The following is a 23,449-nucleotide window of genomic DNA, read 5'->3' on the forward strand; positions in this document are numbered from 1 at the left end:
AATCAGATTAAACAGCTACTCTGGAAGATCTGAGCTAGTGGTAAACCAGAGGAATAACCTCCATAGCTGTCCCTGACAGACCCAGGAGTGTCTATGAGGTTTAGCATATTCGTCACCATTACATACCAGAATGGCCACACTCTAAAGGTTACACAGTCATGTATATGTTGCTTATAGAAAATGTACAAAATGCAGTTAAAAGAAAGCTCGGTCAAAACCACCACAACCAGATCATCAGAATACTCAAGTGTTGTTGGTTTTTTTAAGCACCTCTCTCCTGCTCCTGACAGGGCATAATTAATTTCTCTGTTTAGAAGAGATTTATTTTTGCCACAAGAGTCACAAAAAACGTCCTTCACAAAAACATTCTGCACATTACTCTAAAATACATCACTGAAATTTAAACAGCTCTTGTAGCAAACAACATACAGTGACCTGATCTCATTACATTTGCTTGACTTGGGAAATACCCCTACAAACAGGAAAAGTTAATACTGAGATCTGCAAGAAGAGAGCACAACGCTGCCTGTTACCATCCCTATATTGCTGCTCATCAGCCAGCAAAATTTGGAGCTGCTGGTCCAAGCAATATCCTTATATTTAAATAGAACTGTTAGCTTGGAAATAGGGTGGCTCCCCCATTCCTATGGCACAGGATGGATATCAGAGAAATCTGGACTCATACAATCACCTAGGTGGCATGCAAGCACTGCAAGATGGCACAGAGCCAACAATATCCATGTGCACTCTCCCTGAGCTGCTGCAGGCGAGGCTAGGAACTGGCCTGCAGCTCAGCAGTACTTATGGAGTGTTCCCATGGGGTAGCTCACTCCTGTATAAGGTCTGGGTGTCTTGTATCTCTCTCTTACAGAATACAACCAGATGCAAGCTGGAAGACAGCAACCACTGAGACAGAAGCACTGTTTCTCAAGATAGAGTGAGGGGGGAAAACTGCAGGCAAACAGAAAATGCTGTAATTGACTACTCAAATTACACTGGCATGCTGGGATTAATATTCATATTTTTATTAAAAGCAGCACCTGAAATTTAATGACAGAGTAATAGAATACTGCAGTTCTACATCTTATCCAAAAGAATAAATCACTAAAACTCTCCAATGGTTGTGCACTGAACCATACTTTGAATGGAAACCAAGAAGGAATATCTTTGTCCTCTTTAAAAAAATGAGACAAGGAACCACATGAATGAAGCAAATGAGACAACCAGTAACTCGGCTTTGCAGGAAGGCTCCTGAGTTACCACAGAAAGAAGTCTTTAAAATGGACATATTAACAACTCTTCTCAGACAGCCCTCCCAGATCTTCAAAGCAGTGCTATTTACACATTTGGTCTTACAACCTGGGTCTTCAGCCACTTTCTACAGAAAATGTTGGGGTTTGTTGGGTTTTTTTTAAAGTAGAAACGTGTGCTAATGTGTATTTCTGGAAAAACAAAGCTATTTTATCCACAAATTCTTATCCAAATCTGACTGCCTAACAACCAAAATAATAAATAAAAGTACTGATAGAAGTAGGGGGCTGTATGTTTCTCTCCCACTACTTAAATCACTTCGGCAAGAGCAGCATTTTAGTGCTTAAACATGATCTTCACAATAGAAAGAACTCATTAGTGTTTTGCTAAGATGGCTCCTGAAGCTTTTTTATGGGGAATATTTTTCTCCTTACATCCTTCCCAAACACCTTCCGAAATCTTCCTACCAGCTTTTATCAGTCAGCTTTGTCTTTTTACTCAGTTTCTTCTTCCGATATCTCAAATGGTTTGTTCAGGTTAGAAAATCAAACGTATGAACTAAATAAAAAAATAAGCTAGTACTTTACCAAGTGACAGAAAACAACCGCTGTCTTTGTGGCACTTGATTTTGAACTTTCCTCTGTTTCTCTTTTTTCTTTGCCCTTCAGACTGCACTATTTCAGGGAATTTATTTGAACCAAGACTGTGTCTTTCTATGTTGCAGGGCATTCTCTTGATGATAGACAAAATAGGCTGAAGACGACAGCAGTCCGTGGCCCTTCCTCAGGCAGTACACTACAGCAAGGTTTGCTTGTTTGAAGTTCCAAGTAAAATTAGGAAAAAGTCTGGGACTCGTCTGTTCACCTTTAGGCTAAGATTCCAATCTTGACACTACTAATGTAAACTCCCAATAACAGCATTACTTCAGAGTGGTTATTCCCAGTACGAGCCAGCACAGCTGAGACAGGAGTTTTATACACAAGGTAGGAGAGCCTGAGTGGCACCTGGCTCCTCACTGCTCTATGCTGTCACCGCAGCTGCGGCATCCTAATTGAGATACACCACTAGCCTGCTTGGTCATTAATTGCCCTCAAAACTCCCTTCAAAGAGTTATCCAGCAGAGACAGAGGTCCTCCAAAAAAAACCCATCACAGCCTTCATCTGCATTTGCAATCCAGGCTAGAGAGCAGAGGGGGCTGGCTCCCTTGCTCACCCCTTCACAGTGCTGGGGTTTTGCTGCGTTGTGGCACCTCCAAAGCGCATTAACACATCAGCCAAGGATTCAGGGCAATCACACTGACCAGGTCTAGCCTCTGAGAACAGGGGAATCTACAGGGGACCAAGGCAAAAGCAGCCACTCTAGAGATACAGGTCACCCTTCTCAAAGGCCGTTAGGCTTTTCCCTTCTCAGGCGAAACCAGGAGGAATACCCTTCTCTCTCCCACACCCAAAGCTGTACATTTTGTGCACATATCAGTGTCATGTGAAGGTCAAATAGATAGACTTTATACATACAAAACAGACACTATTTTAAATTACCTTAGCTCTTACTCAGAGATTTGTCACCAGCAATTAAAAGTACTTGTTCTAACTTCTTTTGTGTTACAGATTGAAAAAAAATTCAGTCAAGTATGCAGTCACCAAAGAACAGCATGTAATCCTAACAGCTAGAAAACACATAAAACCACTGCCAATAGGATTATACCAACTGCCTGAACTGCCAAAAGACAAATCAAATCCAATTACTGCTGAGTTAGTATTTATTGTAAAGTCTCTTATAATAAACCATTTAAGCATCCAAAGTTACAGGAGCATCTTCTCTCCCAGAAGCCTGCTCTGTTGTACTCTTACAAACATTTTAGACACTCAGTGTTTCCCTCCCCAAAAGATTTCATATTGAGAAATGTATGAAGTAGAATGCTCTTGTAGCAGCAAAATGAACAATATATACCTGCAAGGTACTTTTTTTTCCCCTTCGTCTATCAGTTGATTAGTTATTTTTAATTAAAACAGGAAGGTCTGATTGCAGGATTTTGAGCAATAATCCTTTCCACTTCAACTACTGTTTTCTGTGGTTCACATATTGAATTCATAAACTATTAACAGGACAGAACTAGCAAACCCGGTTTTAGGTCTCAAGCAGCCTTTTGGCTAGATCCAGATCTCAAGGTTGAACTAGTCACAGCATGCGGATGGGTAACGCTAAGTACCGAGTAGTGCATATTAATTGGCTATTCGTTCAGTGGCTACGCGCTCTAAGTTTAGGAGAAAACTAGATGATTCACACTAAAGCAATGCCTCATTTTGCCAGAGTTCTGTTACGTTTACTTGAAGTTTTGATGAAGATCCAAAAGCCACCTTCATGGGGTGAAAAAGTTTGGTTTGCCAAACCAATGGGTTTTATATCAGACTTACTGTTACAGCTGAACTAAGACCAGAATTTACCTCCCTATATTCAGATTTTGATGCTTAGCCGGATAGAGGCTCTGATGCAAGCAGAAACATTAAAACAAAACAAAGGAAAGCTAACATTCATTCTATTTTCCTGTTTAAGAGCATTTTAACTAAGGCCAAATGGTTTCCAAAAATTTATGAAATCCATGAAAGGAAAAGTGCAGAGCTACTGGTTTTGTTTCCTTCACCTGTTTGCTAACAATGACCAGAGTTTTAACAACAAATTATGCCCCGTGTTTGAAGCTGTTCACATATGACTTAAATTGCAGAGTTCAGTGGTAAATATCCATGCGTATCACGCTGCTAAGGCACAGGAAGAGGGAAAGGCACAGTAAGTGAGGGAGACCTGAAGGATCCTACTCTTTTAAGAACGTGTCCCACTAAGTGCAAGCGTAGCTCCTGAAGCGTACAGGTCACAGGAACATAAGGAACTTAGGGAAGATTGATTTTTTGAAATTGGGGGAAAAAAAACTCGAGCCAACTTCCAACTCCTGTCTGATATCCACGCTCTTAAATCAGCCCTGGTGAAGTTCTGCATCCCCTAACCCTAACCCAGTCCTGTATCCGCTTCTGAAGTGTAACACTTCACTCCACAGAACGGTTCCCCCGTATCCATCCAGCACTGCTGTGTAGCTGTCCCTGAGAACAGACACCAACGTGCTGACAACCCCAAGCCACCCTACAAAGTAACAAATGCATATACATCACAGATACGCAATGCAGCAACTCCACAGACTCTGTGCTTCAGACATCCATGAGGGTATAGAAAAATCAGTGCCTAACGAGCAGCTTTAAGAAACCCATGCACACATTTACACAACTGGTACGATGCTTACTTAGTGACCAGTGGACCAATAAACAATAGCTATGCTCTCGAAAAGCTGACTGAAACCCTTTATCGGCAAAACACACATTGGATTACTACTCGCCTTTAAAGACATTTAGGAAGTTGCTCTAGTAACTATTCCCATTTTAACAAAAGAATTAGACACTCTCACGCTTTTCCAAATACATGTACATATTTTAATTTGAAAGTTATAGAAAAAGTACTTACCGCAGCAGGATGTGAAAAGCTGCACTATTAAACTTTGAATGACAATTCAAGCAAGGCTGATATGACTCTAAGTATCTCTTTACCGGTCTATGGTCTTTCTCTTGAAAATGAAGTATGTGTCAACTACAGTCACTGTACCTTCCAGAGGGTGGCATAAGGGGGCTTGCCAGTTCAACAGCAGCTGAAGCAAGAGGGCAGAGGCAGTAGTCCCCGATTCAGAAGTAACCTGCCTCAAATTTTGTGAAGCTTTATGACACAACAAAGAGTTTAAAGAAGGATGGATTTCCACATTGTTACTGTACATGCCGGGTTACGCACGTGACCAGACTGTCACTCCTGCTGCCGTAACAACACATTCCCACCGCCTCTTTAGGAGGCTGAGAAAAAGCACCTCATTTACATTACGTGATTGACTAGCCGTGCAGATTGGGCTTTGCCGGGAAGCAGGAGGAGATAGCATCTTTCAGAGAGAACTGAATTTGGAAGAGGTACAGAGCAGGAACAGTTTGCATTCATTCCCAGCTTGCTACGTGGGATCTTGAGAACATTTCCTTTACCACTTCAACTATACAGTCTGATTTTATTTTTAAATCTCTCTTTTTCCCCAGTTTCCAACAATCAGAAAGCAAAACAGTTCTCAAAGTGAAAAACACATTCACTTACCCACAGACTGCCCAAAGAGCAGCCCAAGAATTTTACATATCACAAACCTCCTCCCATCAGGGGGGTGGGAACAAACAAGGTAATGTTTCCACCTTAACTTTTAATGATGGGAGGTAGAAGCAACCTGTGCTGCAAACACAGGGGGTTCCCCCCTCCTCAGTGGAGTCTAAATGAGTCAATGTGAATTGGCTCACATCTAAGCACCCCTCCATCCACCACACACCTCACTCTAAATTGACATCCACACAATTATCACTAACAGCCACTGCTGAAACATGTAAAGGGTCCGGAAAGCCGGCGTCTGCCGGTCCCGGCATGTGCCCCCAGATGACACCACCCACACACCTATCTTGTTCTTCCAAAGGTAATGTCATATTCCTCAGGCTCCAGCCCACAAGGCTGACTTCACCGCCCATCTCTCAAGTTAGTGCAACATTTCAAACACACAGCTCAGATCAGCCACAGAGAAGATAACATCACTGGGGTGTGCAAAAGGCAGTCATCAGAGCCACATCACCTACCAGGAGTCAGGGGACCAGGCTCACCCTGCTGATTCCACTCCCAGTCCACTGCTGCAATCCCACTCCTAAAGCATTCACGGGGCTTTCCGAGCCCGAGAAGGTGTCTGCCCGCAGCTTTACAGTTTGGAGGCAAGGAGCTTCCCCTCTCTCCGCCGCAGGACTCCGCGACGCCTCAAGGGCTGAGGCACTCGGGAAACGGCAGCAGATAAGGCACCCAGCATCACTCCGCTTCCCTCAAATGAGCTCGGAAATGAGATGTAACAGCAGCCTCTCTCCCACGCCAAGTATTACAGGAGCGGAATACTAACTGGTTCATTTATTTTACTGATTACCATATGCAGATATTAAAGTCTAAACATTGCATTTCTTCCACCAGTCCTTTCAAATTAACCCTACATTTTGAAACAATACGACAATACTTGAGGTCACGGTTTCTCCTCCGCCTGGCGGCAGGGACCTGGGGAAGGAGATGGGCGTCTGTCCCCGCCAGAGGCTCTCCCGGCACTGGCCGCGGAGCCCTGCCCCAGCCCCAGGAGAGTGGAGAGTCTCCGGGCTGGAGCAGCCCGATGAGCCGCGGCAGCAGAGGTCCAGCCCTCCCCCACGGCAATTTCACCTGCGCCTCCCTCCCCTCCGACTTACCCCTTTCCGCCAGGCGCCGGGAAACTTTCCGCCGCGGCGGGGAGCGGGACAGGAGCGCCTAAGGCCGCGGCCGGGCGCCGGGGCCGCCGCACTCCCGCACAGCGAGGCCCGCGAGGGCGGCTTGTGCCGCCGCCGGGTCCGTGCGGGGAGCGGGGGCAGCGCCGCCGCCGCTCCGCCTGCCACTGCCCAACGCCGGCTGCGGCTGTCTGCGCGGCGGCGGCGCTGCGGTGGGGCCGCGCAGGGGCGGGAGGAAAACTTTGAGGCTCGCAGGGGGAGCGGGAAAGCGGCGCCGCCGCTGCCCCCCACCCCCCGGCGGAGGGGGCCGGGAGCTCCGCAGGCTCACCCGGGCAGCCGGCGCTGCCGCGGCTCCCGGCTGGCGGAGAGCGGTGAAAGCCCTACGCCGCGGCTGAGGGGCTGCTCATGCCCGCCTCCCTGCTCTGCGCTTTATGAATAGGCAAAAAAAAAAAGGGGGGGGGGGAAGAGAGGAAAGAGGGTTGTGGGGGGAAAGAGGAAGGGAAAAAAAAAAAAAGCAAGCATTCGCGAGGGCTCCGGGCATCCCTGCAACCTCCTCCTCCGGGATGGAGCAACCAACTCCCTCGCAGCCCTGCCGTCCCCCAGCAGCGCTCCCCACCCACGGACAGCACATCCAGGGAGGGACGCGCACGGGAGACAGGGCCACCGCGCTGCCGTGCCGGGAGGGCTCGGCACGGCGCCGGGCTCGGGGGCTTGCTCCCTCCCGCGTTTCGTTCCCTTCCCGCGCACCCAGCCTTGGCCGTACGGGGAGAACGCTCCGCGGCACCGGGAGGAAAACCTCCCTCAGAACAACTCTCGGCACTTACTGATCCCAACTCCGGGCCGACGCGCATCGGCTGCTAAGTCTGTACGTTTGCTGGTGCTGCCTTATCCCCAAATGCCACCTGTAGGCCTTTTTCCTGGGAGGATGAATGTCTCCGCTACCACCCCATCTGAATTCAGCGTAAAGAGTTTCAGGTGGTTAATCAACACCGTGGGGACCTGTTGGCTGCGGGCTCCCACTCCTCCCCCGAGGAAGTCCCACATAAACCTGTGGCGAATTGCACCTGCTGCAGGAACGCAAGAGGCCCTGCAATGGCAAACCTCTGGGTGCTACCTTAAAGAAGCATATACCTTAATTTCTTAGTAAACAAACTCCAAATTGATGCAGCCATTTAGCACCAATGCAAGGGAAAGACGCCGCACAGGTCAGCAGCAGCAGCTAAAATACTGCTGGTTTCAAATGCAAATGTTCACTTTTTCCCTCTGCTCATCTCTGAGATGGGACAGGACAGACAGCCCGGTGCCCCACACACCTGGAAGAGAGCTTTCCTAAGCAACGTTAACCAAGTGAACACAATATCCGAGTTTGCTTCTTTAATCACACCGAACTCCCCTCCCCTCCTGCCTTCAAATCCAGTTACTGGGTTCACCTGTGCTCCTCCCTCACTAACTGCTGCAGGCAACTCCATCAGCTAAACCACCAACAGCTTTCTGTAAAACCTTTCAAAAAGGGAAATAACAACTGCTGACCTTTCAAGTGAAGATGACCACGTAAATCTTTACTGTCTCAGTATCGTCTCAGATACAAACATAAAGTAGATTTACGAACCACAAATTCTCTGCACAGAAGCTGAATAAAATCTGAGTTTCCCAAGGATTTTCAAATGAGCATGCTAATTCGTTTGGAATCCTAATAACTAAACCCAGCCTTCAGAAGGACTCAGACTAAATTTCTAGAGTACTCAGTAGCTTAAACGCTCTGGATATTAGAAAATGAGCAAAGAGTTTAACGTGAGGTCTCCCCCGGCAAACGGGATGCCGACAACTATGTCTATATTTAAGCGCTTCTCCCCTGGACGGCGCCATTTAAGCAGCATTCACCCCCCTCAGAGCCCCTCACCCCAACCGCGCTCGCTGCCCCCAAACTGGTACCGGGAGCTACTCGTGCAAATGACTTTACTCCTTCCCGCGCGGGGCTCCGGCTCCCCAAGTCGGGCGGCCTCAACATGAAGGTCCACCGACGCGACGCGGGGCTCCCCCTTCCCATTCCATCCCCCGTCCCGTCCCGCCGCACCCCTCACCTCCGCCTCGGTGCCCTCCAACCGCAGCCCGGGGCGGGGCAGCGCTTCCCTGCAGCCGCCGCCTGCTCCAGTCCCGCGGGCAACCGCGCCGCTGCCGCCGCGGCGTTACCGAGCTGCGGCCGCTCCCGCGGGGCGGCGCCGCCGCCCGGCGGACCCCGGCCGGCCGCCTCCTCCTCCTGCTGCTGCTGCTTCCCCGCCGCTCAGCGCCGGGCCTCGGCAACCCGGGCGGGTGGGAGCCGAGCGGAGCCGAGGCGAGGCGGCAGAGCTGTCAAACGCGGGCGGATTGTGCCCCCCTCTCGGCTCGGAGGGCCGGTGAATTGCAGCCGCAGACAGCGGGTTGCTGCGACCGCCTTCCCTCCTGCCCGGCGCGGCCCGCCGGCGGAGCGCCCTCTGCCCCGGCACCCACTTTAACTATCGTGGCTTTAAATACCCGTCGCGGCGGACTTTTAAGCGAGCAATACGCTTTGTAGACGATGCGTATGCTTCCTAGCCTGGGAAGCTGATCCGCTTATGGGAGCGCACAAAGATTATGCGCTTAGTTTGCCTTGTTAGGGGGGGAAAAAAACCCTGCGAGCTTGAGATAGCAATAGCGGTGAACTGCCACAGGTACAAACTCTACAAGTGGCATTAGTCTGGGGATGCTGGCATGGGCTGGGAAGTTACTGAGGGAGATGATTTTCTTGAAGTAAAAATGAATATTAATTAGAGCAGCTGAAGAGGGAAGATAGTGTCAGCTCATTACCAGAAGTGTTGTTCAGGCTTCCACCAATTGTATTTGCACATTTGTTTTTACAAACAAGAGATATTTGTAAAGATCCTCATGCGCTTCAACAGAGGCCCATGAGCTTTCTTGTAGTAGTTTATTTGCTTTAAATATTAGCATTTCCTTAATACCTGAGCTTTGCAGGCTTAAGTGTGAGAATTTTGGGGAACTATCTTAAGAAACATCTCAAACAGGCTGGAGCGGCAGCCTGTGGAATCAGGGGTTCAGCCATTATTAATTTTTCACTTCAAGATTTACGACCTAAACCACACACACTGAAATGTCTCCCCTGTCTTTGGTGGAATATTAGCTTGAGCCCATGATCGATGCAGTAGGCCAGGCCAGACTCCTCCACTCAGTACAGGATGCAAAGAACAATTACATAACAATAAAATCCCAAGAAGACTGGGGTTGGCCGGAGACTCCAGCAACCCCAATGCTGCTTCTGTTCCCACCTCACTTGCTCACATGAAAACAGGAGTACAGCATCACTCAGAAAATGAGTTCTGTCCAGTCGGCTTTTTTCAGGGCTAGCTTAAGAAGTCAGTCTCCCATGCCACCACAGGGAACTGACTGAGGTTAAAAATATCCCTTTTTTTTCTGGATTGAGTTTAGCATGGATCAATTCCCTCATCTCATTTCTTGCAGTGGCCCCACAGACAGACCATTGCAAGTGACATAGGCGGGAACATGGGATGGCAGCTATTTAAAGTGGCTCTGCTACCAAAAGAAAAGTTCCCCCAGCTCCCAAGCCACGTATTTCTGCTCTTTTCCTTGCAGCCACTTTGCTTGACCCTGTGGTGTGCCAGCTCAGCTTATTAAACCAGCAAAAAACTAACCTGGCAGAGAAAAGCAGAGTTTCCTTCATCTTTAACAAGCCAAGCGGGATCACTGAGGAGTCAGATAAGCAGCAAAGCCATTGCTGAGCAGGTCAGGAAGGAGCAGACCATGCAGGTGTGCAGGACTATCCCCTTCAGCTGTCAGCAGTGGTTACATTTGCTCAGCCACCCCCTGACCCCTTCTTCTCAATTTCACCTGTGTAAATGCAGATTAAATCCCTCAGCTGCAGTTGAGTCCAGAATTTCATCCCACGTGTTCTCTGAAGTCCAAAGCAAAACTCATGTTGATTTAGATGGGGCCTTCTTATGTTCCTCTCCCCTACAAAAGTGGTAAGAGCATGAATTTTAACCCCTGTTATGTCCTGGTGCTTTACAGGAATCCTATAAATATTTACGTGGCAATGTGTACCATGGAAATAAGTTCACAGTTCATGCCTCAGCATTGTTTGTAAGCACACAGGTGAATGAAAACCTGTGTAATTGCTTTGATTCTTTCTCCTCCCATGCCATACTTCCCTTCCCTCAGGCTTCTTAAACATACAAATTCTACTGGAGGAAGAAGAAGAAGCATAGGGAGGTTGAGTATGAGGAAAATATTCCAGCCGGCTGTTGCGCTAGCCGGGTATTTCTTGCCACCATTATTAGATGAGTCACAGAGATTTTAGCAGAGAATCTTGTTTGCTTATACAGAAGATCGACAAATTTAAGAGCTCAGGAGCTTTTGTACTAATGCAGAATTCAGAAGTACTTGTCACAGTACACAATCTTATTTGAAAAGTAATGTTTTTAATTAGAGAAAGATTTAATTTCTACCTCAAAATTTGGTGGATTATTTTAATAAGAGAGTAGGAATTACGAGCTAAAGTGTCAAGACCCCATTAATTAAATATTTGCATGCGCTTACCTATAATTTAAATGGCTCTGCCATTTATTCAATCTTAAAATTCAGAGTGAAAGAGCAGATTCGCCACTGTTTGTTTGGATATGGCTACATTCACTAAGCTCATGCTGTAAGCCTCTGCTTAATCTGTTTCACTACTCAAAGTAATTGCAAACAGGGCAATACCTACTATTACATCCCTACATTCTCTTCTCTTTTAAAGAACAGTTAATCACAGGAAGAAGGTGCAGAGGAATTTGCAACATTTCCGATTTTTCTCAATGTCCAGCTGTACTGCGAATTCGTTCGAGGATCAATGTGCATTTTATATACATACAATTAAAGTTGTGATTATAATTTCCCAAAGCCCCAAATTAAGTTCTCCTAACCCATCATCTCCTAGCACTATTGAAATGAATGGAAATTTTGATATTGATTTCAGTGAAAGCAGGTGCAGCTCCTTTACGTGCTAGGCCATTTCAGGCCATTTTCTTGTCTGGCATTTACAGGTATAAATCCAGAGTAACTCTACTGACAGAATTCAATCATCCACTAGAAAGATACACTATCTTCTAAAACTCCAACCCTCACCCTTAATTATGCATTCCTATTTGTTTTTCTTTAATACCACCTGAGTCCCATCCTGCCTTCCTGAAGTTAGTTAAAACCATTTGAAAACACTTGCAGATGTAATGTGAGGAGTGGGTGAAACAGCCTCCGCTAGTTAGTCTGACAGCTTCACACAGAACTGGACAAAGGGCAATGACTCTACCTGTTCTCTAATAAACGTTCGCCACCTTAACCCTTGAACTAAGAATGACATCTATTCAGGAAAAAGAGGTATTATCCAGCTCCTATTTGGGAATCAAGTTTAAGAATACATTTTCAAATACATTTATAAATATGTAAAAATAAAAGCATTAAGCAGTGTATTCAGTTGATGACTGGGAGCCATCAAATGTGCTGAGTTAGAAGAGGTCTTGTAAAAAAAACTAGTAACACCTCATAATTGGAAGGTTGTGAAGCCAATCCAAGCAGTTGCTGTTCTGAACTCTTCTATCATCAAGAGAAAGCTATCTTTACGTCTACTTTTTTAAAAATGTACACATATATATTCATTTAGGGATGTTGTGTATGTGTGCGTATATACATATATGTGTGTGACCTGTACTGTGTAAGGTGCACATCTGCATGAATGCTGTATCCTCAATACCATTCAAAATCTGCTATGCATAGAAAAGGTATTAATTTCACCTGTGTTCTTTGGGGAATTTTTCACCAGGAGTGTCTCACAGACATTAATTGATTTACATTTACTGCAAGATGTACTGTGTCCATGACAGGAACACTAAGACAAAAAACCAAATCACCCATGCCAGAGGCCATGCTGCAAATCATTTGCAGAGGAAACGCTGGCACCCAGAACCTACTGCCCTCCCTATGTCCAGATACCCAGTCCACTCTGCTTTAATTCCAGAAGCGCTGAGTGACCACGCTTCACATTGATTTCATTTGCAGCTGTTAGTGCTCAGCACTTCTGCACATTAGGCCTGAGGGGTCTAGGGGATGAGACAAACACAGAGTAGCCACTAAAGGCATTTTGGTGGAAGTGGCCTGCTCAGCAACGCTCACAGAGACTGCAGCAGGAACAGGGATAAAAGAGAATTCTTCTCATTCACTTGCCTTAATCATAGGTTGATCCTTTCTTTTTCAGCAATCCCCTCCATTGTTCTCTTCTCCACGCACCTTCAAATTTCTACACCTGAACTGAGAATCTTCCTGACACATGCACATAAATACTTACATCTAGATACCAATACGTGAAAGAGCTGGCAAGAGAGTTAAGTGCTGTAATTAAAGATTACATCATAACGAATATGCACACAGAGGTTGAATAAAAAGGTTACACCAGTGACTGTCAGTCTGCCTTTTCATAAATTTTGAGTGCCTGACTCTGCAACTGAAGTGACTTTTAACACAAGAAAACTGACGTAAAGAAGAGAGGCCTGCTGTTCTCCCTGTCTTTTCTTCACGTGAGAACACAGGGAAAGAGAAATCGCAACAGTTCCCAGTTATCTATCACCAGCTGTGTACAAATCCCACACAACAAGAGTAACTACATCACCTGCCAAAGAGAAAAGATTTTTGTCCTAACCGGAAAGTGGGGTATTGAGGTTATTCGTTGGTTTAATCATTGGAATAGGTAAGACAGTATTTCATTAGAAGTCCAGTCTACCCAAGACTCTTTCTCTCCATTCCCTGTAGAAACAGTGTCCCTGCCAGTGCGAGATGCCGTTATTCCTGGCAGCACAGTGTGCCAGGTAATACTGTTTATATTTTGACAAACCGCCAGCATTTTGCTAAGAAATCAAATGCTAAAAAGGGAAACTACCAAGTTTAGATCTCAGCCAGAACTGAACAGAATTTTGTAATAATAATGTTTTTCTCTGGTTCTGGAGATTTTCTTCCCTGTCACGTTTCAAAGGATCGTGGAAAACAACGTAGGGGTTCAGTCTCTAAAAAAACATTGTCAGAGTCTCTTACAAGGGTAAAATCTATTAATCTGAAATAAATATGTTGTGCTCAGAAAGCATCCTAGTTTGAACCAGAAAATAAGACCAGATAATAGCAAATATAAAGCCTTTTTTACAAAGAAGAACATATCTATTATTCTTAGCAAGTACAGCACGTAGTCCCACTTTTGGTTTTGGAAAGCTCATCTCACATGGGATGCACTTCCCTCAGAGCTTCTGATCCCTCTCCTAGGAGAAGGGCTGATTTGCATCAGTGACCATTACTTCCCTACTTTTCTGTAGTGCCTAGGGACAGCTGTCAAAATCAGGTGTACTTTTTTGAAAGTTAACACTAAGAAGGTTTCTGTTCTTATGCACAGAAAACACTGGAGTCAAGAGTTGAATATCTCTGACTGGTACTAAAACTAATAACAGCTAACAATAATTAGCAGCTTCCAGAACACTCAGCAGTTTTTTTAGGGCTTAGCTGTTAACACATCCATCAAGAGTGATTACACCTTACCAGTAACTAAATCAGTTAAAACACAAAGGCAGGATGAATACAGTAACAACAACTAAAATGCCTATATACTCTTCAAAGTCAAGAGAAGTTTAGTGCTTACATCATTTTACTATCAGTTGGGAACTTGCCTCTATCTGCGGTTCATAAACACCTTTGTATAGCTTTTAAATTACCTGCTTGCAAATAAACTTTAAGAACTTGGAAAAATACTACCGCTTGTTTATTTAATATTTTGAAATTTGTATTCAGAATCTTAAAACAATGCCTAGAAACACGATCACCTACAGAAGTAATAATTTCCACCATTATCTAATCGTCTGCTCAGTTCTGCCAAACCTTCTGGAAAGCCCAGAGACGCACAACTGACTTTCACCCTCCAGATATAATGACAGAGGGGTAAACACGTTCCTATCCGTCACACTCTGAATGTGGGGCCTTCTGCTTGCTTGCCACCAGAATGGGTCTGTCCGGTTATTTAGAGAATGGTGTTTCAGTATGTATTTCAATATGTTGACCCTCACCTGCCTTCCAGGTTGTTCTTACATTTCAGAGTGGTTTTAAAATATTTCAGGATTATTTACAGGAAATGTAATTTTTTATATTTTCTTTCAGAAGCCCTTTTTATACATCCATTTGGTGTTTGACCTTTGCAGCTCCCTGCATACAGTATATCTGGACTTGCTGTCTTGATAAATGTTCCACACATTACTTTTTTCAAAACAGGTTGAATGTTACTTTTTCCTATCTTCCATACCAGCCTCGACAGGCTGCTAGGGCACGCCTGGGATAGTCTATGCTTTCAGTGGCTGGGAAAGACATGTTTAGCTTCCGCTGTCTGAGGCATATGGACTAACCCCTTGAGTTAAGCAGATGGGAAATGAGCAGTCCTAGGAGGAAACACAAGCACAGCCACAGTTGAAATTTCAACATAAGCATTTTTGTATTTCTTATGATTTCTCTGTTAGCAAACCCAAAGGTAGGTATATTCAGGTTGGGGAAGAAACCTGCATGCAGGTCTCCCTCCGCTTTAAATGCAGCAAAACTTCTCTGAGTTGTGACACGTGAACAATAATTGATGCAAATTTAAAAAGCATATTTTCACTTACCCAAGGAAATTACTCCAGTGTAACCCAAGCATCATTCCTTCTTGTAATCTGAAGAGTGCATCCTAACCTATACAAATGGGAAAGAAAGAGTTTAGCTCGCTGTAATCTACTCCAAAATACTCAGAAATCTTGATATGAGGTCCAGCATGGTATTTGAGGGTGATCAGCTATCACCAGAATGCCACAATCTTCAATTAAGCAAAGTAGAAGTAAAAAACTTTACTATAATACAGAAGACTGAAAAGGTTACTGGATTGGGTTTATGTGGCAAGGTTTTGATAGTGGGGGGGATGCAGGGCTGGCTTCTGTGAGAAGATGCCAGAAGCTGCCCCCATGTCGGGGGCTTGTTTATAACCATGGGAACCATTTAACAGCAGCAATATGGCATGATCGCTTTTCATGCAGAATTTCTTGTAACATGACTGGTCTTTCCCCACACAGGCCTAAGTAAGAGCCCTTGAGACACCTGGAAGAGATGGATGCCCTGCAGCGCCTGTCCTGTATACACCTCTTCTCATTTCCAGATTATGTGTAGGAGGAATTCTTTCTGAACAGAAAGAATGTCCTTTCTGGGAGCGCGCCCTTGGATCCCAGGAGGGGATCTTTTGGCCTGCCAACACCTATAGCAAAGCATTAGCATCACCACCGGTGTCAAGCAAGGCAGCAGACTGAAGTCATCTCACTAAGGGCCCAGAGAAATGTATGTTATTCTCCGCTGAAGACTGTAATCTGTCTCAAAGGCCACTGGACAGAGTTATTTGGGTTAGGGACTCAGAGGTCCTAGGACACGAGCATTCTTCTCCTGTGCTGTCAACTGTAAGAACTGGCATCTCATAACCATAGTAACCAAAAGGTGCAGCTAGGTATGGTTGCCCTTTTGAATCTTTCCTAATGAATTTGTCAACATAGCACGTTATTTATTCACCATTTTGTTTACAACTTTTTTTAAATTCCTCACTCTGGCCCAAGTCAGGGCAAGAGCTAACTTTTACAAATTTTCTGCTTCAATACAGGTCTGGATTTTGAGATTAATAAATACATCAAACAAGAGAACACCTGCTCTCATTTTTTGCCCTACTGAAACCTAACCAAAAATGTACCTTCTTACTTTTCATCTCCTACTCAGTTTCTGGCCCCCTAAAGTACTTTGTGCCTTGCACTGTGATTAGATAGTATCTCTAACAGCCTTCTGGAGGCCATATGAAGGGCCCCTTGAATACTTAGTTCAATTAAATCGGGTGTTGCTTCTACATCCCCTTCTTCACTTACATGGCTGGAGAGAGGGGTGGCACAGTTACGCCTCTGTTGAATCCATCCTGGCTAGACCTTTCATAGGACTGTTAGCTATGCTGAGGTAACATTTTGTCCTGCTTGCCAGGTCCAGGTGTAAATCTTACAGGTTTTTAATTCCCCAAATCACTTTTACAACTTTAAAAAAAAAAAAAAAGGCATAGAGTTGCTGCTTTTAATGGAAACCTCCCCCCCCGTCAACTGTTATTTTTTTTTAATTAGCTCATCTACTTCATAATTCAGCTCCTGGAATTGGAGCATTTTACTGCATTTTCAAATCAGCGTCTTTGTGTAGTATCTCCTTATCTTGCACCTCAGTTTCTGGAAAACAGCCAGTCTTGAGTAGAACCTGCCTACTCTTACCAGTAGCAGAGTGATGATCCAAATCACTTAGCTGCTCAACAATGTCTTCACGTGTTCATTTCCTTTACATTTCACATTCTTTTTCATTGCAGTCTTAGAAGTATTTGCAACTCAAATTCCACTTCTAGTCCTCCTTTTTTGTTTGCTCTAAATCAGACACAATGCTACTGAGTAACTTGGGAGGATCGCTTTACACATCTTGCAAACTGTACTTTTTATATACCGCAGTGTGATTTCTTTTTGTGGAAGAGCACGACATTGTTGATTCCTGTTCAACTTATGATTGTTGTTTCCCTCAGTTCCTTTTCTATAAACCTGCTATTTGGCCAGTTATCCCCCAACATCTCTGTGCGCAGTTAGTTATTCCTACTTGAGTGTTACACCATGCCCTGTTTAATTTCATCCTATTTTTCATTAAACCACTCAATTTATACAGTAATTTCTTATTCTCACCTTGTCTTACAACATACTTGCAGTTCCTCCTAACAAATAAATATAATAAGCATGCTGTTTATGCCATCATCCAGGTCTGTAATGAACACACTGAACAGAACTGGCTCCTGCACAAAGGTCTGCAGATCTCAGGCACAGCACCATTCTCTTTTGATGGTGAACTGGGGATAAATCCTTTCAGGTATAGATATCTAACCAGGTTTGTATCTATTCTTTGGTAGTTTCATTTAGAGGCTACCTCCCCATGAGACAGAAAAGAACACCTACTGTGTTTGCCCTATCCACAAGAATCGTTTCCCTGTTTCAGGAGAAAATTAGATCAGCTAGATGTGATTTTTTTTCCGTGAGACAAATCCCTTCTGGATGTTGTAATTCTAGGAGCTTACAAGGATGGATGACTTGCTCCAGCATTTTTCCAGGAATTGAAATAAAGCTTGATAATCTTGAAAAAAAACTGAGACAGGCACTTTGTAAGACAAGACAGACCATGAACAGACAGACTAGACATGTTTTGTGGCCCTTCTCCCTCATTCCTAACAAGACACACACAGACAACGATGCTACAGGGGCTTTACAGTTATGCCAGAGACGAGGCACTTGCAGCTTTGGTAATAACCTTCCCCTAGCTTAAGCAAATGCAATCTCATTGCTGCAGTCCCTTACGGAACACCACAGGCAGTCTCAATACAGAGACTCATTAGACAAGGCCATTCTGGGACACACGGGAAGTTGTTAGGGCAGGCAGTCTACCGTTTCCTCCCAGAATCAAAATATGTGAATGATTCAAAAGCATACCCTCTGGGTGGACAAGGCTGCTCTTCTGTGCCATTGATGGAAGCTAGAAAAAGGTGCACTAAAAATAAACCGTGACTACAGTACCATAGCACCAAATCATGTCCAGGGCTTCCCAAAAGATACAGTAGAATCTCAGTTTCTTGATATTTTGATGTACCAATATTAAGCTAGAAAGGAAATCACACTGGTTTACGATCTTTATATTTCTATGGTGCAGGGCTGGACTCATGCACAAAAGGGTTGACTCACTATTTCCCAGTTCCATATGAAGTCATCTATATTCAGTACCAAGTAAGTTATGAAATAGCTAATAAAATCATACTACAGTATCAGGGTGGTAGCAATCTGCATTCCCTTACTACTTAGGGACACTTCTGCACAAGGCACAAAGCCTTGTGCTGGAGAAACCTGGAAGAACATCAGATCCTCCATCTGCCTTAAAAGGACTGTAACTTTGAAATCTCCACTTCCTTCAAGCTTCCCAGCAAGATGTGAGAAGAAATCCCAATATCCCACGGCTCCCTGCGGTGGAGCGCACAGCTGGCGCAGTCTAGCACAGAGACCTCAGCACCAAACAAGGGAGAACGCACGGTTGGGAATAAAGTCAAGTTTTTACTCTAGTGGAATGTTTTGGTCTAAAAGAGGGGTGAAAGTCAGGCAAGTGACTTTCACAGACAAGAAACACATGTTGCATAGCTAAAAAGGTCTAACAGATACAGGAAAAAATATTTTAGATGGACGAATGGGCATCCCATTAAAGTCGTAATGGTTTCCAAAAATACTCCACTGAAGACCTTGTCAAAGCCAATTATTCACTAGCAGTAAATGTCACACAATAGTGTCTACCTAGCCATTTAGGACAGGAAGTGGAGACTCCCTTAGCCACTACCAGAAGCAACAGAGGAGCTAGAATACAATTATGCAAAACGGAATTCTGCCAGGACCACAAAGCTAATAATCTTTACTTTGAGAAAAGTGTAACGTTTAACGGCCAGAATGGTGAGTGTCATTCCTCTGGTGACTTCTTCACATTAGCCTGAGGGAGAAGAGCAATCTTTGTTATTTATCATATCACTCCCAGCCACGCTAGCTCTGCTCTACTCCAGCCATTTTTTAAAAGCTCTCACTTACTGTCTTCTTCCATAATTATTTCACTACTATTAAATGCTAAGCACCCTTGATATAAACATTTGAAACACAACCCATGGCATTTTCCTTTTATAGATTGATGCTAGATTAATACTAATCTTTGTTTACATCAGTATAAATCCGTCATAGTCTCACTGAAGTTACTCTTGATTTATATGGGTGCAACAGACATAAGAGCCCAAAACCAAAATCTAAACAGGCCATTTATTTTCCTTAATCAGGAGAAACAGAGATAGGATTTTAGGTGGATAAAACAATTTGAACAATGAATTCATTTTTGAAACAACTTTTTGCAGTCTTTAAGAATCTTTTATCACTACCATTGACAACCGACTACATCCCTGAAGAACCCTTATTCAAGAACCTTCTTAAACTAACTGTGCCATTGTCCCTAATGCCTCCTAGGCTGGCGTGTGTACTTGTGTCACTTGTGTATTTGCAACACGAGAAGATAGATTTTCAATGTTACTGGATTGACCTTTGAAGACTTACATTATGTATCGATGAGTCACAAAGCTGGATGTCGAGAATTGGCTAAATCTTGACTAACTGAAGTATCCACTGTCTCACCAATGCAGTAAGGTATCTGGACAAGCTCAATTCAAATAATCAGCTCAGCCTGTCTCACGTAAGTTTAGACTGGCAGAAATTGTTAGGGAATGGCTGTTTGCATGCAATACTACTGTCTGAGTACAAAATAGTTGTTTTGGTCTAGGAACAAACAAGAGACAAGATAACAGCTCATGCAAGTGTAAGCAAAACTTGAATAGAAATTTGAGGATAAGACAAAAACATTACTGTTAACTGCATTTCTTCTACAGATAAATTGGATGGAAAATCACCCACTGTTTAGCACAGATAGAAAAATATTTACACACACCATGGGGCAAGCTGTCTTTGTCTTACGGTGCCTGAGAGCCTTCTAAAAATGCAAGGCAAGTTGTCCTCTCTCTCAGAGACAATGCTGACTCTTTTCTTGTTGTGTGGTTCCACACATCTCCTGAACCCTGATAACAGCACACAAATGCAGAGGAGAGCATGCAGGTATAGGCACTACAACGGCTCTACTTCTTCCCTGAACATTTGTTCTCCTTCACTGTCCTTGGGCCTTCATGCCTTGGACCTCACTACTACAGTCAGCATTATCAGCTCACCTGAGAAAATGGAAAAATAGTTATGTAGTCTCTGAACACTTTATCTGTTCCACCAGTAGAGCACCCACTCCTATCTCTGCCTCTTCACTCACCTTTTCTGGAAAACAAAATACATCTTGCAGTAGTAGTTAACTCTACTTAAAAATTAAAACAAGATGCTGGTTCTGAGAGAGTGAAAGGGGTTTTCACAATTAATCATAAGGGTCCTGTTCAAGGTGTTTGGTATTACAGATGCAAAGTCCTGCTATTGCGCAAACTGCCTACACCTCAGTGGGACTAGGACGTTCAGTGTTGTATGAGAATCCAGTTGGTCTATTCAAACTAGGCTGTCCCCATATTTAAATTTCCTGGAAGTTGTATTCTGAATCAACTCAACAGGTTCAGTGCTGACAAGACCGAGTTTGCATACATGCATCACCTGCAGCCACTTTCATCTAAATATATATAAGTAAGTGTTGATGGTAAGCTCTTTTTTATGAAAGAGGCCTACGGGAGAACATAGCTCTCTGCCCAACGTATTCTGAAAGGGTCCAAAATGACATCTTCCACTTCCCCTAAGCAGAGGATCACAGCTGTCCTAGGGGAGACAGTATCTTCCAGCTCTTCGTGTTGAAGTCATGCCACTGTCCATGATGTTAGCAAAAAAAAAAAAAAAAAAAATTAGAAAAAAAAGAAAAGGGGAATTTAAGATTGACTGATCCACAGAGAAGAACAAAAACATGTAAGGAAGTACACTGCTCACTAAACTGGTGAAGAGCCCTGCATTGTAGTCCCTGACCCAGGAACAGTTATTACAATTCCTGTTTAATGTGAAGTGCTACAAATAGGTCCATAGGACAGCAATCTAGAAAGCCTAACTCACAGTTCTCTCTTCCTGTAGCTGTTTCCTTACCGTTAACAAGTGTGTTCTCCGAGGGCTTTGGTTCACTTGTGAAATGAAATAAGGTTGAGCACCTCCAAGAATTCCAGCCTTGGTAAGACACCGATTAAACTCATCAAAATGGTTTAATTACTGTCATAATTTCTGGTCATTCCCTATTAAAAAAGAATTAGTGGGAAATGATACAGCAGCAAAACTTATCACAGACATAATGAAGGAAGAACGATGTATTAGAAATATTTAGCTAAAAGAAGAGAAAAATGCAGGGGAAACAAAGATACGTAAGCTGACGAATGATACAAAAGCAAATTTGGTCATAGCAAGATACTGTTCTCATGACAGGAGAGCAAGGGATCACTGGAAGCAATTAATTTCAAAGTGGTATGAGAGAACATAATTTTATATAACAAAAGTGAGTCTGATGATTTCACAGCTGAAAGACGTTCTTGAAAAGAAGTTTGCCAGTTCTTTTGTTTAAATTGCCTTTATATGAAAATTAAGTTATATCAGATGATAATAAAATTGCAAACATGAGGACACAAATCTCCATGCTCCAGAAAGTAAACCAAGTACCACCAAGTAGAAGCTGGAAGAATGGGTATATTACATGGGGAGTGGCTTTCTGCATCTCTCTTAAATGCATCTGATTCAGCAAACTGCCTGAGACAGGATTCTGGACCAGATGAACCGTTAGTCCGATGTCATATGACAATTCCTAGATTCTTACTTTTGATAATTTGAGCCCAAAACGAGAAGTACCTTAACTGTGAAATACAAGCAGGCATATTCACGCACAAACATTTTCCTCCATGTTATTATACTTGATGGGTAAAGCATGCAATTCTATTTATTTTTTAAATTAAGCCAAGGAAATAGTTCTTATTGCAATGCTGACTTGCTGAATGATGAGTGCGGCAGTAGCCCAAAACTAAGTAGGGTATGAGATGAGGCCTAGAAGTTGGGTAATTGGGCAGAACCACTCAGAATCAGGAACTGAACTGAAAAATCAATTTAAAAAAACTCAAAACATAATAGGCATTCAAAATTTAGAGCAACACGTTTTCATAAAAAACTGCTCTAATACAGTGGTAAGCTCTTTGCTAATTGGCTGCTTTGTTAACGTTCATTAAAGACTTGTGTTGTAGTGAATAAATCTAGTCAGAAAGCTAGAAAGAGATAGGTTTGCCTCTGAAGAGGAGGATGTTTCAGCCCGGAATGTATGGCTTCTTTTCAGCTTGTGATGCTTGAAATGGTATTTATTGCTTATAGTCATCAGTTATGTTTGGTTTTATTATTTTAGCTATATTAATCACTAAAAACCGTAGTCGTACTATACACATTTGAAATAACCATACTACTTTCATGTTCTATGCTGGGTCTACTAATCAGAGATTACAGCTACAGTTTATCTATTTTGAGCGTTTATCTTACATTACTGTAATTTAACATTGTATTTTTTCATTATTTCATTCAAGCTTAGTAGCTACGTCTCTAGAACACCAAACACTTTTTAGGACTCAGTATGTTTCAGTCTATGTGGAAATGTGAGTTCTTACCTATTTAGAAATGTGATGTTTTATTATCTAGGAGGAACAAACCCTGTTAACTTACAAGAAAATACTCTCATAGGCTTCAGTGAAATTAGGCACATAAATATTGTAAGGAAGTATGTGGTAAGTAATTTTTCCATGACTATGTGTAAGCATCAAATAAATACTAATAACGCCACACAGAAAATAAAGGTAGCATTATACTATACAAAGACTATAAAGCTCAATAAAAAGAGCCACTAGCAGGATATTTTCAATAAAATTTATATAACAAAAAAATCCTCCCTCTCTCATACACTCCGACCAAGTTGCCTTTGCTTATTTGATTACTGATAACTTTACTAGTTTGAAGATGCTTCCACCAGGAATTTGGTTTTATTTTTAGCACACATAAGCATGGGTTTACTAGTTTATACAGAGGGAAGAGTCCAGTGCTTCCCCCAGTCCATCAGTACTATCTCACAACAGGGAAGTGTTCACACAGCACTCTCTCCTCACAACAATATCCACACT

Source organism: Gavia stellata, chromosome 9, assembly GCF_030936135.1.
Source record: "Gavia stellata isolate bGavSte3 chromosome 9, bGavSte3.hap2, whole genome shotgun sequence".
In the NCBI taxonomy this organism is placed as follows: domain Eukaryota; kingdom Metazoa; phylum Chordata; class Aves; order Gaviiformes; family Gaviidae; genus Gavia; species Gavia stellata.